At 26.8% G+C, this 16390-nt stretch overlaps 1 long non-coding RNA gene across 1 annotated transcript in view; it reads left to right on the forward strand.

Annotated features, from left to right (window-relative positions):
* LOC124419884 overlaps nucleotides 1-16390 on the forward strand; it is a 180066-nt gene that overhangs the window by 76984 nt on the left and 86692 nt on the right. The window contains exon 5 of the long non-coding RNA XR_006940871.1: nucleotides 4352-4367. This is a non-coding gene — a long non-coding RNA (uncharacterized LOC124419884). The remainder of the gene's footprint in view (nucleotides 1-4351; nucleotides 4368-16390) is intronic.

Genomic DNA, 16390 nt, shown 5'->3' on the forward strand with positions numbered 1-16390 from the left:
ACTAAATCCTTCACTAGTTATGACACTAGACCTTTGGGACTTATTATAGGTCTAACAATTCATATAAATGGAATTTGTTAACATTTCTTGACAATTAAGCTCTTTTAGAAAGGCTGCATCAGAGAATTAAATCTAAAAACTTGTTCTGTATTTGAATATAAAAATAGTTCTATTTAATAACATTTTTTACAATTATAATATTAATTTTTTAAAGCTAAGTCATCTACTATCAACATTTTATCCGTAGGGTATTGTTGGCAATTTATATACAAGTCTCTTTGACGATAATGGCAAATGGGGAAAAATACCTTATAATGAATATAAAATCAAATAAAAGATTAGGGTAAATTACATATTTGTTATTTATTTATTTTATGTGTTTTATATAAAAAAGAAAAACAAATAAGTAAATAAATAAATAAAATGTAAGCGGAATTTACAAATTATCTACAAAAGTTTATTATGATTAAAGTACAATTACAGCTTTTTGTAATGGGGCAGACTACTACTGCATAGAGTTTTTACATTTGAAGGTTAAGTTTAAGATAAAGTAGGGTTGATGTTAGTACCATAAAAATAATATAACAACTTATTGCAAAATTGTTGATTTGTTTTAAAATTTCTATTAATTGTATTTCTTTTGTTTGTATTCATTTTTACACTATTCAGTGTCTTCACAAAAATAGGTATTGGTGAAAAAACTATTTTCTGTCAATTTATAGGTCTAAATTAAAGGCTAAATCGAGGGTCTTTCTTTTCAATTTTTTTATAACATGAACAACCTTTAAAACAATTTTTTGCCATTGAATTTGTTCAATTTTCAGTAAAATTTTTACTTTTTCTATAAAAAGGTTAAAGTATGATAAAATAAGTTTTACCTATTTAACATAATAATACAGTGGGTATGTTAAAAATGTAGATCATATTTTTTATAATAAATCATTTAATATGAATTTTACCTTAAATACGAAATATTTTAACAATTTGTATAGAAAAGAGATTTTCTAATGGAAAGTAATATAAAGCCAAGGGAAAATATGGGCCTATCCAATTTTGGTAGATGGAATTACATTAAAGTTATTTATGCTAAATTTTATCGAATTTATTCTATAGCTTATAAGTGATGTTTTATTTATTCATTATTAACTATTCTAAAATCACAATTTTAAACAAAACTGAAAATTCGTCATTTTAGCATAAACTTTATTATATAGTTCTTTTTTATTTTAATTAAAAAACTTGAACAAAATTTTTAAGTTTATAATAATTTTAAAAATAAATTATGCAGGAATCTTAAAGCACATAACTCTTAACACCTAACATTCTTCTTAACAAACTAAACAAAATGACAGAACAAGTGTTAAAATGACAGACCACCTAAGGCTACAAATAACAAAGCTATAAACGTAAATAACCTAAAAACCAAAAAACAGATCAATGCTTTTGAAATCATCAATAAATTTAAAAGAAAAAGAGAAACACAAAACCAGAGGTTAAACTACTCTATGTATGGCTTTACAAAAAAAGCCGCTTAATTCATAGAACTGTCAATAAAAACGGCCTTAAATCGATTTAAAACAAATACTTCTTTAGGATATTGAAATGATAACAATAAAAGAAAAACCATACATATCCTTGTTAAGTAACATTTACTGTAATATTTTCATATACCTTTACAGCGCCCCTTAACGGCGAGTAGCTGAGCTTCGCTACAATAACAACAAGCTACACTAGAATATTTTCTTTCATTCACACACGCGTTCTCTTTTAACTTTGCAGCCATCACTCTTTCTTGCCTTCAGCAATGATGGACAGCTAAACATCAATCGCACAAACAACTGACACCACCATCATCATTTTCAATGCGCATTACTTCCCTCCTTGTTTATTGCTTGTTCACTAATTACAACATATAACTATCTCTTTCTGTTGTTATGAGATCTTACATGTTGTTGGTGGTTGTTGAATTTATTTAGCTTTCCTACTCTTTACATATAAAAAGCTCCACCCTCTTTTAAATATGGCCAGTTTTCTGATTGGTTGTTTAATACTATCAGCTAAAAGGCGTTGCTTGCATTTTTTTGTTATAGTTTAGCAATCTAAAGCAACAACAATAGTTCCTCAAATATTTGTTTAACGTATGAAGTTTTTGCTAAATGAATTAAGCTTGTTGTTCCGTCTCTGACCTGTTTCCATATCTTTAAACGAATGCGATTCAACCAATGGAAGGACGGACATTGTTGCGTGTGCACATTTTCGTAATGGCAAATAAACAATTATTATGATTTACAAACTTAACAAATTATTTATAATTTTTCTTGCTGTTAGTTGTTGTTTTGTAATGTTTTTTCTAACTTTTCTAAAAATTCACGTACATTTATACTTTTTTTTCTCTGTTTATTTCAACTGCATTTTTATTAATTGTTGCCGCCAGAGTTGTTGTTTAATCTTCATGTTTATTTCATATTTGTACAATCCATTAATTACACACTTACAACAATCGAAATTAACAAATTCATACAAATTACAATTAGTTTCAACTATAATTTAACTTTAAGTAAATAAATATGCACATGTTTTTAAAACAAAATTTATTCCATCCTTGTAACAGATTTATTTATAAATTGTTCTCTGGTCATGTTGTTAAATTATAATTAAAATTACATTAAGTTTATCTTTTTTCTACAGAAATTTAAAAAAAATTTGACAGACGTTTTAGTGAAGATTATTACCATTGCAATGCTAATACACATTTAGTGTTGGATCGTTAAGATTATATTAGTGATTTATTTCATATAGAGATCGCATGAAAATCGCTCTCTTCCCATTTAATGTACATAGGTACTTGCCCAGAAAGCTTTACGCAAAAGATGTCAAATTAATTGGTAAATATTTGAAGACATCAATGTAATGACATAGATTTCGGCTAAGGTTGGTCCTTAACTTATCTAAATTATGAAATAACATACACTGAGTACAAAACCGTTTATAAAAAACCAAAATAACTGCAATCCGTTGTCAAAAATAAGCTTACATCGTTTGTTAACATTTAGACAACGGAAGTGGTAAAATTGGCAAGCAACGTTGTAATTTTGACAAATAATTATTGTAATTTTGACAAAGAATTGTTGTAATTTTTATTACATTTTGTTTCCTTTCGGCATTTCATCGTTATGATTTCGACAACGCAACTTTCTGTTTGACAAATTTAAACTTCTTCCACGAGTACTTCTTGAAAGTTTAGGACTGGTCCTAACTAATCTTAATATATGAAAAACATACTCCATTTAATATTGTTATGCACTATATGCAGCCGCGCTCCAGCTCGATAGTTTAAGGGCGGGGGAGGTTTTTGCTTTTCTTTAACTGATTCTTTCCTTATTTTTATATTTTGAATTATTTTTTTTTTGTTTCGGTAGGGGGCGTCAAATTTTTCTTATATAAAATTTTTATTATATCCCGAAAGTCGTCAGTTTTCCCCAAAAAAGAATTTAGTATTGTTGTCAACTTAAAGATTTTTTAAAATTTCCGATTTATGTTTTTTGGTTATTATTACCTTTTATAAAAAGTGTCGGTTAAAAATTGTTCCAAAGTATAGAAATGTGTTAACAGAGGGAAAACGACCCTTTATAAATTATACACGTTTGATACCAAATTAACACCAAAGTATTTATAATTTTTGAAAAACATCCGTCGTTAAATAAACAAAAAAATATACGATCTAAAAAACAAACACATAATAAATAATACGTTTTCAAATCAAGAGCGCAGATTTGATATATGACTGACGCTAGATAACTACGAAAATGTTCATAATATTTATATACATATTTTCTGTACAAAGTGACACAGCTATGTTGTCAAACATAACGTTGCGTTGTCATAGCATTGCCGAAATGACACTATGCGTTATCAATATAACAACAAATTGTTGTCAAAATCACAAAAGTGATTGTCAAAATAATAAATAGGTGTTAATTAAATTGTATACAAATTCCGCTCTATGTATACTTTTTAAATAGTAGAAGAGCTCGGATTAAAGAAAGAAAAAAATCCCACAACAACTAAAATCACGATATTTAAAACAACCGATCGGGCTATATTAAAATGTTTTAATATGATAGGGTGATCTACTAAGCTAGATCTCTATATCTTAAATTTTGCTGTTACAGTGTTATTATACATACATACATACATACATACATACATACATACATACATACATACATACATACATACATACATACATACATACATACATACATACATACATACATACATACATACATACATACATACATACGTATATCAATATATAAAAATATTAAATATTAATTTTTGTCTTTTTCAGCCGGATCATTTTATTGGTAAGTGTTATTCACATATACATAGATATTTTCTATCAAACTGATAAGATTTATTAAAAACGACAACATGTCATTGATCTAGTTAGACGACAAAAGTTTTTTTCAAATCTGTTTTCTGAATTATTAACTGTTATTTAAATTTACTGACCTTCAGTGTTAGTTGTTTTTTTTTTCATAAGCTAAAATCTAGTTTAGTTAAAAGTCTTATTTTTACTATCGAATTGAGAATTATCTAATACTATCTACTACATATTTACACAAACATACTAATTCATTTTACACAACAATAAAAGCAAAGTTTTAAATTTAAATACAGTGTGCTTTGCTATCCTAAAAGCAAATTAAATTAAAAACATTTTACGATTTTGAAGATTTTAACTATTAATAATTTTCTATATATATACATTTGAAAATCCGCCAATTTTTCTCTAAATGTTCAAGTTCAAGAAAAATTCAATATGGAGAAATTTGCAAAAGCTAGCTCTCTTAATTTCCCAGATGAACGAATTTTTGTATATTTTATTCATATGTGAGGTGAAACCGCCCACTATAACCATTCCGTCCATTTTCTCCAACAATATTCTTACGGATATTACAGTTATACATACAAAATTTGAGGACTCTAACTAACTCTTATTTTCTAGGATACGCGACTTATAACAATTATTTTGAATGTGGGCGTGGCACGTCGCTTAGTTGAAATTTTTATGTAAAAAGTAGCCCATAGTTCCTTATACAGACATACAGGAAGATACTGTACTATAAAGTCCAACAAACATATATGGACATTTTGAAAAAAAAAAAAATATTTAAAAAATTAAAAAAAATTGTTAGATTAATATAGAATTAACTTTCTGTACTCCTTTGGACAATGTAGGACCCATAAAGCCCTGTTTGACAAAGATGCACATTTTGATCCCCTCTGACTCCGGCAGTTCTTGACCAATATGGCTGAAAATTTGAAATTTGTAGTTTAGTCAGAAAATGGACTTTTATGTTTTCACTCAAAAATAGATTTTTAACGGGAAATAAAAGTGATCACAGATTTTCATTATTTTAGCCCTAAGGCCTGTAGTTTAGTCAGAAAAAGGACTTTTATGTTTTTACTCAAAAATTGATTTTTGATGGGAAATAAAAGTGATCACAGATTTTCATTACTTTTGTCCTAGGGCCTTTATTTTAGCAGCAAATGGACTTTTCTGTTTTTACTCAAAAATCGATTTTTAATGGGAAATAAAAGTGATCACAGATTTTTGTTATTTTAGCCCTAGGGCCTGTAGTTTAGTTAGAAAATAGACATTTCTGTATTCACTCAAAAAAGTGATCACAGATTTTGATTATTTCAGCCGTAGAGCCTATAGTTTAGCCAGAAAATGAACTTTTATGTTTTCACTCAAAAATTGATTTTTGATGGGAAATAAAAGTGATCACAGATTTTCATTACTTTTGTCCTATTGCCTTTAGTTTAGTCAGAAAATGGACTTTTATGTTTTCATTAAAAAATCGATTTTTAATGGAAAATAAAAGTGATCACAGATTTTCATTATTTTAGCCCTAGGGCGATAGTTTAGCCAGAAAATGGATTTTTATGTTTTCACTCAAAAATCGATTTTTAATGAGAAAGAAAAGTGATAACCTATTTTCATTACTTTTGTCCTTAGGCCTTTAGTTTAGTCAGAAAATGTACTTTTCTGCTTTCACTTAAAAATTGGTTTTTGATGGGAAATAAAAGTGATCATAGATTTTTATTACTTTAGCCCTAGGGCCTATAGTTTAGCCAGAAAATGGATTTTTATGTTTTCACTCAAAAATCGATTTTTAATGGGAAATAAAAGTGATCACAGATTTTCATTATTTTAGCCCTATAGCCTGTAGTTTAGTTAGAAAATGGACTTTTATGTTTTCACTCAAAAATCGATCTTTATTGAGAAAGAAAAGTGATAACCTATTTTCATTACTTTTGTCCTTAGGCCTTTAGTTTAGTCAGAAAATGTACTTTTCTGCTTTCACTTAAAAATTGGTTTTTGATGGGAAATAAAAGTGATCATAGATTTTTATTACTTTAGCCCTAGGGCCTATAGTTTAGCCAGAAAATGGATTTTTATGTTTTCACTCAAAAATCGATTTTTAATGCGAAATAAAAGTGATCACAGATTTTCATTACTTGAGCCCTAGGGTCTACAGTTTAGCCAGGAAATGGACTTTTATGTTTTCACTCAAAAATCGGTTTTTAATGGGAAATAAAAATGATCACAGATTTTCATTATTTTTGTCCTAGGGAATTTAGTTTAGCCAGAAAATGGACTTTTATATTTTTACTATAAAATCGATTTTCAATGGGAAATAAAAGTGATAACAGATTTTCATTATTTTAGCCCTAGGTTCTGTAGTTTAGTCGGAAAATGGATTTTTATGTTTTTACTCAAAAATTGATTTTTGATGGGAAATAAAAGTGATCACAATATTGAAATAATATTGAAAATTTTAATAGATTTTTAAGGATAATAATTTTAAAAGACATTTGTGACGGGTTTTCATCCTAACGGTATAAAATATAAATAATAGGAAATATTTTCTAACTCTTCTTGTTGACTTAACACCAAATTTGACATTGTTTAATTAGAAATATTATTTTAAAATATTTTTTTAAAAATGCACTTTTTAAAACTTTGAAGTCCTTTTGAAAGGAAAAACTAAAAACGCAAGTTTTTTCCCTTAAATTTATAACATGTTATAGAGATTTTTCTCCCTTTTTGTCGGACGGTGATAATTATTGAACATTTGTATGAATTATTTTTATATTTATTAAAAAAATCATTTAAATTAGAATATTTATAAAACATATAATTTGAATTTAAAATGTATTTAACATTTTGAAAAATAAATTTCTATAAATGGACGTCATAATCATTATACAGAAAATTTTAATTGGGTTTTGTTCCCACAGTAATTTACATATAAATTAATATATTTTATAATATGTAAATATTTAATACTTCTATTTATTAGTAGTATTTTTCTCTATAATAACTTTACCGTTACATGTTTAGAAAATTCCGACTTTTCTATTGATTAAACTGTTAGCGGTAGGTAGGAGTATAAAAATCTATTATAAATAATCACTTTATTTACAATTTCTATTTTTGCCTCTCTCATAAAATTTACATTTGAAATAACATATTTTTGCATTAATTGTTTTTATCTGTTAAGTATCAATTACCAACGTCCTCCTCATCATCATTTTCATCAAATAGAATGAACCTGATAACAACAGCAACAATTTACATACACATGCACCATTTAACACAAAACCGCAATTACAATATTTTGTTGTAAATTGTTTTTTCTTGTTGTAGTTGTTGTATTATACATATTCTTAGTGTTTTTCTGTAATTGAATGAACGAAGCCAAGCAAAGGCGGGTAATAATGGGTATGTTTTGTTAAATACATGATGGCTTTCAGCCTGGTTAAATGCAAAGTTGAATGCCTTGTCTTGTCTGGTAAAACAATTTTTTTTCTGCGCTTTTTGTAGATTGTAGGCTGATTCTGGTTATAAACAGTTAAATTATTGATATTTTTGCTCTTTGCTCATTTATTCATACATACAACATTGTTAAATGTTAATTGGCCAAAGAGTTGACAGGCCAACTGACGTTTCTACAAAGAACAACCGAATGAATATATATTTTTTCGCATTACAAGAAAACCGCATAATTATTCTAAGAGAAAAGTTAGGGGGCCTGATACTCATCAGTAAATTTATTTGTGTTAATGGCTTTGGGTTATTCATTACAGTTATTTTTGCTTAAATTGAAGTTCTTTCCTTCTATCTTCACCTGTTTCAGACATCATCATTATCATTAGATTAATCAACACTTTAACATGATATTTGTGTGCGTATTGAGCAACTTCAAATCAATTTTAAATTAAAAAGAAAACAAGAATCTTGTTGTGTTGAGTATTATTTATGGGACGTTTAAATGCAGTTTTGTTTACATTTTCAATAATTTTTAATTTCATAAAAAAACATTATTTATTACTTTAAAATATTTGTTAAAAAAACGATTGGTATGTGTATTTTTTTAATGCACACGCCTTGTGTTATTTTAATGTTTAACTTTTTAATTGTTTTGAGTTTTATATATTACACTTAAAAAACTTGTTAAAAATATCCTAAAAAAATAAATTTTTATAAAAGAAATTCTATAAATTATGAATTTATTCTATCAATGAAATTGGGAAAAGATTTTCTTCTCTGTAATTGATTTTTTTTCTAAAAATTGAGAATTAGTAGAAAATTTCAAATAAATTACGAATTGTTAGAAATTTTCGAAAAAATAAGAATTTATGTTAAAATATTTATTAAAATCTTCTAAAAGTTTTAATTTTAAATAAATTAACAATTTGTTAAGAATTTTTAATAATTTTTTATAAATTAAAAATTTATATTTTTTTTTGTAAATTTGGAATTTTTCAGAAAATTAGCTAACAATTAAATATTTATCTAAATTATTTCAAAGTTATCTTAAACTTTATTTTGTTTTAATTTAAATTCAAAAATTTTCTATAAATTTTATTTTCTATAAATAAACATTTTTTATTTATTATTAAAAATAGATTACAAACCCTCCAAAATTATGAGTTTTCATATAAATTTTTATATATTTAAAATTTTTAATAAAGTAAAATCATCACAATTTTTATTCGTAAAATTTTTGTTTCTTTAAGTGCATCTGAAATAAACACTTTACTAACTCTAACAAACAACTTGTTCAAATTATTTTGTCAGCACACATATACAATATTCCGACAATTAGACAGTCAGCTAACAAATAAATTTAACATTTTCTAATGTTATTTCGATGTTGTGTTGTGTTCACATTTATGAGGCGTTAAAGTAATTGACAAATTGCCATTACAAAAAAAAAAAAAACATCTTTCTCCTTAAATGTCCCCCTTAAGTGTGTTTGCAAACAATTCTAAGCATTCAATTTCAACACCAATCTAAACCATTCATTTAACTAAAAAGACAGACAGACAGACACAAACGTTTATTAATTTAGTCAAGAGTTATACAGGTATTGACTGGCGATGATGTTGCCATTAAGTCTCTCCTTTAGTCATTGTAGCCCACCAAACACCACGCCATAAAATGTTAGATATAGTCATGAGAGCTTAAAAGTGAGAAAAATGAAAAATGTTTAATTCAGAAAACAAAAAGGTGCTTAATAAATTATTAAAACGAGTGACAATGTTGTCACAACAATATTGCTTTTAAATGTCTATTAGAAGCAACAGCAATAGCATTTTCACATTTTTAGCACACAAGTGTAAATTTTTTTTTTGTAATTTTAGCGAAAAAATTAAAAAAAGTATTGGCAGGCAAATTATTAACATGCTTGTATGTCTTTCGAATTCTGTTTAGTTTTAATTCATTTTTTGCTTTTTAAAATTGCTATAAATTAATTAGTGTCATGTTGAAATTTATAGTTGGAAAAATAATTTATTTCTTTATTAAATGTAACAAAATAATTATCATGAGATTTGTTTATAGTAATAGGATAGGCCAAAATGCCTACAAAAATGATAAATATTTTTTGAACCTCTTATTCATAAACAATGTTTAATGTTATAAATGGTTTATAAAACTAAATTTCCGTCGAAAATCTTATGTTCCCGCCATCAAATCATAACCTGTACAATTAACATTAATTTTGAATTTTAAAGGATGTTATATGGGTGTATGATCAATTATGCGCTAATCCTTATACAATTTGCAAACAGATTTACGTTCTTCTAAAATATGTTCATGTCGAATTTCGGTGATGTTGTCTTTATACAGTTATGAGCGTAAAAGTCAGTTTCTGAAGAGGACTTTATATGGACTTTGTAGAGTCAATTAGCTGCCGATCCTTATAAAATTTTTTAAAGAAATTTAGGTTCCTATAAAAGATTTCAACCTCTATATATGCAGTTATGTACGTTGAAGTCTTTTTCTGCAGGGGGCCTTTAGTTCAATGTGTTATAAGCCGAATAACAAAAACCCCTTTTTTGTTATATAATCTAAACATATTCAAAATCGTATAAATTTATTTATCAATCTTCTACTAATTAATAACTAATGTCAACTTGAAATCTTATTAATATGATTTGAATACACACAAAACCATTCATATTCATATATCTTAATGAAGTTAGTTAAACTTCAAAAATTAACACACACAATTTAAAATGACCTTTCAAATTTATGCAAAATAAATTTATTTAAAACTATATACATATATACAAATTAAATATAAATTTCAAATGTCTTAAAAATTATTGCTAATAAAGTTAGCAAAGTTGAAAACTATTTTGCATACAATTGTTCATTCATAAATTTTCATGATAAAAAGTCAGTCTGTCACAGTTTGTGTCAGTTGTTTTTGGCTGCTAGCATCAGTTAAACTTTAAATGAAGTCTGTTATTTCTTTTTTTTTCGAAACAGCAGAAATTAACTGATCTAACCAATAATTTCAGTACATTGAAATAGACAAACAATTGAACTCTTGCTAAATATGCACACACATCATAAATAATAAACAAATATATATTTATTTATTTAATAATTTTATTTATTTTTGTATGATTTTTTTCTATTAAATAAAATATATTCTCACGTTTTATAAATTTGGCAAAAAACAATTTAAATTGAATTGAAAAAAATATTAATTTAAAAATTTGCTGAGATTTGTTTGTGGCTTTTCTTAAATAAACAAAATTTTATAGAAATAAAAAATAATATTGACAGTGATGTATGAATTGTTTAATGTTCATTTTGTAACAAAAAAAAAAAAACTAAAAAATAAAATAATAAACAAATAGCTATAAAAATGAATTATTACAAGTTAGCCAACATTAACAACCATAGCAATTTAAAACAAACAAAAAATATACAAATTTGAAAGAATATAGTTTTTTTTTAATTTTTTATACTAATAGACCATAATAATTGAATTGAAAAGGGAATTACAGAAGTTGATACCACCAGTTGATTAGTTGAGATAAATGATTTTGAACTTTTGATTAATAAAACATTAATTGAACCAAACATGAAAATAAACACACACACAAAAAAACGTGATATTTTAAATACAAAAAAGTTTCAATTTTGTTTTTTAAACATGACGAGGTTGCAAATTGTTATTTTTTGTTTTCTATTGTTTAAATGTTTTTATTATTTTAAAAACAAATTATAACGTGGGAAAATATTTATAATTATAAAATCTAGTAGCGGACACCCTATGGTCTGTAATAGTACTATGGAGCGTCTCTTTGCATAATTCCAAAAATATAATAATACCTACTACTCACAAGAACGACTCAATCGAGATAATAGTAAATGCCATTGATCCCAAATTGAGAGAAGTCGTGAAGAACCTTTACCTGATCAATACTATTCAACTCCTGATCCAATGTACTAGCGAACATTTGATATTAAGTTAAACTTTTATTCGGATATATCTGGTATAAATGTGAGGATTTTTTTACAAAGTTTCTGTCGTTAATACTTTATATATTTGGTTCAAAACAGTTCAACAGATGATACATTATAATTCCGAAAGGGTTACTTTTTTCAATCGGTTTCAGCACAAAAGCTATTATTGTATTAAATTTTTATATATGGACATCTTTTTAAATCGATATCTTCCGATTTTGATGAAATTTGCACTAATGTAAAGACTATTGGATAGTAGGCCAGACACAAATTTTCAATTTTTTACTGCCAAACTTAAAGGGGATCAAAGTTGCCATTTTGGTCATACATGGTTTAACTCAAATGAGTGTAACTATTCACCTATAGGTCCAAGTAGAAATTGAGTCTTCATTGTTTCCAAAAACAATTTTTTGATTTTATTGTTTTATTAAAAAAAAGAAATAATTGTATGCGATTTTCTTTAAGGGATTTGTAGTCCGAAAAAATATTTATTCATATTAATAAAAAAAATATTTTGTTAACTCAAGAATAAAATTTTTTAATATTTTTATTTTTTGGCAAATAATTTTCCTTTTTCATCATATACCCGGGACATACCAATATTTTAGAATTTCGGTGTGTCGAAAGTACAACTCGGGTCTGTCCCAACAAGTGCAATTATTATTTTCAAATATTCTATTCTCTTAAATAGTTTCTAAACATCACAAAAAACTTTAATTTAGAAGTGAAATATTATACAAGTTCATCAAAAAGAAAATTAGCAACTATGTTAATTAAATAAACAAAATGCTCTAAATAACCACTCCTGCTTCCATAACATTAAAACATTTAATCCTAAAATAATTTATTTATATGAATTAAATGCCACTTCAACTATTTTTTTGCCGTCAAAATCTGTATCTCAATGCATTTTAAAATTTCTAGATATGAAAATTCAATACAAATCGTTAACAAATTTTTTGACACACCATTCTATTCATACAACATTTTTAACATTTATAATACAGAGACAAGGATTATTGCAGTTCAAGTTGCTGTTGTTGTTGTTGTTGCCGTTGTAGTTTTTGTTGTTTGTGGTAGTAAAGCAACATTAATAACACAAATTCATATGCAAATTTTTTTAAGTTTTTTTTAGAGAAAACATTCTATGCTTGGCTAAAGTCTTTTAAGCTTGATTGCCTGGCTTATTGTAAGCGGCAACAACAATATTATAAGAAACCAGCAAAGTGGGTGGATTAGCGTGAATTACAATTGCTGCAACATAAAAAGTTTAAAACATGCCGCACTCAGCAGGCTTGTAGTAACAACTGCAACAAACAATGAATGTACTTGTACAATGTCTGATTACTACAATTGAAAACTCCTTTATTGCTGACTTAGTTGACTTGACTTGGGCAAGTTAAAAGATTTCACCATAATACAAGTCACTTTTTTTGTATAAATGTTGTTAAAAGAAAAAAAAACAGCCAAGAAACATGCAAAATACTATTCTCTACTTCATCTACTAATTTTGCGCATGCGCAACATTTGCATGTTTTATTTTTATACTGCTTCCTCCTAAGGAGTAAAAAGGTTTCCCTACTTTTGAAGTATATACATACATAAAGAAGACTAAAATGCCAGGGAATATTAAGGTAAGTTTTCTGGAAAGGAAGCTAATATATTACAAATTTGTTAGTTTGTTCATTTGAATCTTTTAGACGGTTTTACAAAACCATGTCCTCCTTCTTTCCCCAGCAATTTGTTGTTCATCGTTTCCAGCGAATGCACTACATTTTCATTCAATTGGCTTAAGAAATTCAAAGGAAGTTTTGTTGTTGCTTTTGTTGGTTTCATTTTCAATTCTCCTGCCACGAGTTGTTGTTGCTGTTGGTGTTTGTTGTTTATTATAATTTATGTATGTCTCCTGTCATAATTGCGTTACCACTTGCCAAATGAGTGCCTAATGTGTGTCGTGGTAGATGTTTCATTTGCCTGCCTGACTGGCAAATGTTTTATTAACGTTTTATAAAATTTTTTGTTTAGTTTCTAAAAAGAAATAATTCATATTTTTTGGTATTATTGCGCTGTTTTTTTTTTGCATTTTATTTAGGTGGGTTTTTAATTGACTATATTTATTTGAAAATTTATAAAAAAAGAAATGAATTAGTTTATGGTTTTTTGTTGGAAATAAAAATGTTGATGTATTTCAGTTTAACATGTAATATGATTAAAGCGATTTTTATTTAAAGTTTTAAAAATATGTTTAGAGAAAAGCGGTAATGTTTAAACCTACCATCATAAAAGAATGGGGGGTATATTGATACTGTTATTGCGTTTGTAACACATTGAAATATTGAGTAATGCAATATTTAAACTTTACAAAATATGTTTAGAAAAAAGCCGTAATTTTTATACCCACCATCATAAAATAATGATGGGCATTTTGATTTTGTCATTCCGTTTGTAACACATCATAATATTGATTGACCCACAAAAGTATATATATTCTGCCTCCTTGTTAAATTATTATACGATTTAGCCATGTCTGTCCGTCCTTCCGTCTTTCTGTTGAAAACATGATAGAGTCAGAACTGAATGGCTAGAGGGTTGAAGTTTTACACAAATATTCCCTATAGGTAAGGTTAATTTAGAAAGTCGAAAAATGTCGAAAAAATCGAAAATAGTAGAAAAAAGTCAAAAATAGTCAAAAATTTTAAATAAGTTGAAAAAAATCAAAAACTCCAAAATAGTCGGAAAAACTCGAAAAAAGTCAAAAAGTAGAAAGAAGTCGAAAAAAGTCGACTATTTATAAAATACTTAAAGTTGAAAAGTCAACTTTTAATTAGATGAAAAAAGTCGAAAAGTCCAAAATTTGATTTTTCATAAAATGCAAAAAGTCGACTTTTAACTAAATGCAAAAAAGCGACTTTTCGTTTCAACTATAGAACTCTAATATATAGTCATCTCCACAACTCCTAACCCTACAAGGCCCCCTCAGAAAATGACCTTAACGTACACTTTTGGCTTTAAAACTCTCGCTTTACTTGTATAGCGCTGAAATACGACATAAGTAAGTGTCTCAATACCAAAGAGATACAATTTTCATGGACAAACAAAAATGTAAAAATTTTCATATAAATTAAGTTTTTCTCAAATATTGGAAATTTTTATTTTCATGTAAAATCCTCTTCTATATAAAGAAATTAAGACGAATTCCAGATTGCATGCGTTCCAATGAATTAGTGTATAACTATGTATTGCTGAAGAACTTTTAAGAAACAATTTAGAAACACAACACTGTTCCCTAAAACTAGATGTAGAAGTAAAGGTAATTTCTTTTCAGTAATATAAAATGTTTCTGAATGAGCCCACCCTACAAATAGACAGTAAAGAGACGATTGCCTCCGCTCTCGCTTACAAAGGGAACACTAAAGTGACGACTGTCTTCATTCTCAAAAAAAACAACTTTTAACAGCGTAATATTTAAGTTACTTGAGGACAGTAAAGAGACGACTGTCTCCGCTCCCGCTTACAAAGAGGACACTAAAGTGACGACTGTCTTCATTCTCGATTACAAAAGGTACATTTGTGACAAATGACCCAAAACATACGAATTACGATCATCCAGGTGGGTAACTATTAATGGAAATTACTGTATTTTTTGTTTGCATTTTCAATACCAAAGTGCCTTGAAAAATCTTTTGCCCGAAATTTTTTAATATGTTTAGATTCTACGTGATCATGTTTTACACAGACAGACAGGACAGACATACATAGCTAAGTCTATTTAGAATTTCATAAGAATCAATCATATATATCATGTACTTTGCTGAGTTTCAGATATATATTTGTATTAAACAGTATGATAAAGTTATATATAACCTATATCACCGATATTTGTCATAATGGACATAGCTCCATTTTTTGTTTGCCTTAGGTACAACATCCTATTAATTCTCTACAATTTTTTCAATATGACTCTAACTTAAGAATTATATAAACTTTAACATCAATAAGAACATTTCGTCATTTTAGTTTAGTGCACTTTACTGTAATATGATCTTTAAAAATACATAGTTACGATATTTCAAAAACAACTCTATGCCATTTATTTCATCATACAATTTTTGAAGTAACTTACATTTACATGCATTTTCTATTAAATTTATTTCATATCTCTACATAAACAAAACGCAACAGGTACCTTTCAAATAAAAAAGAAATATTTACAATTTCGCAAAACTAAATATACTTGCAAAAATATCAAAAAAACAGCATGACAAACATGACATAAACCAAAAAAGGTGCTGCTGTGTCAGTTTATTTAGATCACAAAACACACACAGACCAAAAAAATGCAACAAAAATAAAATCAACAAATTTCCACGAATTTTTCACACAACTACCAAGTGTAAGGAATAACTTTACAGTTACAATTTCAACCAATTTGCAAGCAACAGCAGCAGCTAAAGTGCAACAAAAAGTTAAAGAAGTTAGAAAAAGATTTGTTAAGAAAAAAGATAAAAAAGGCATACATATCATATAAAAAATAAAATAGAACAT

This window comes from Lucilia cuprina, chromosome 4 (assembly GCF_022045245.1).
Source record: "Lucilia cuprina isolate Lc7/37 chromosome 4, ASM2204524v1, whole genome shotgun sequence".
Lineage (NCBI taxonomy): Eukaryota > Metazoa > Arthropoda > Insecta > Diptera > Calliphoridae > Lucilia > Lucilia cuprina.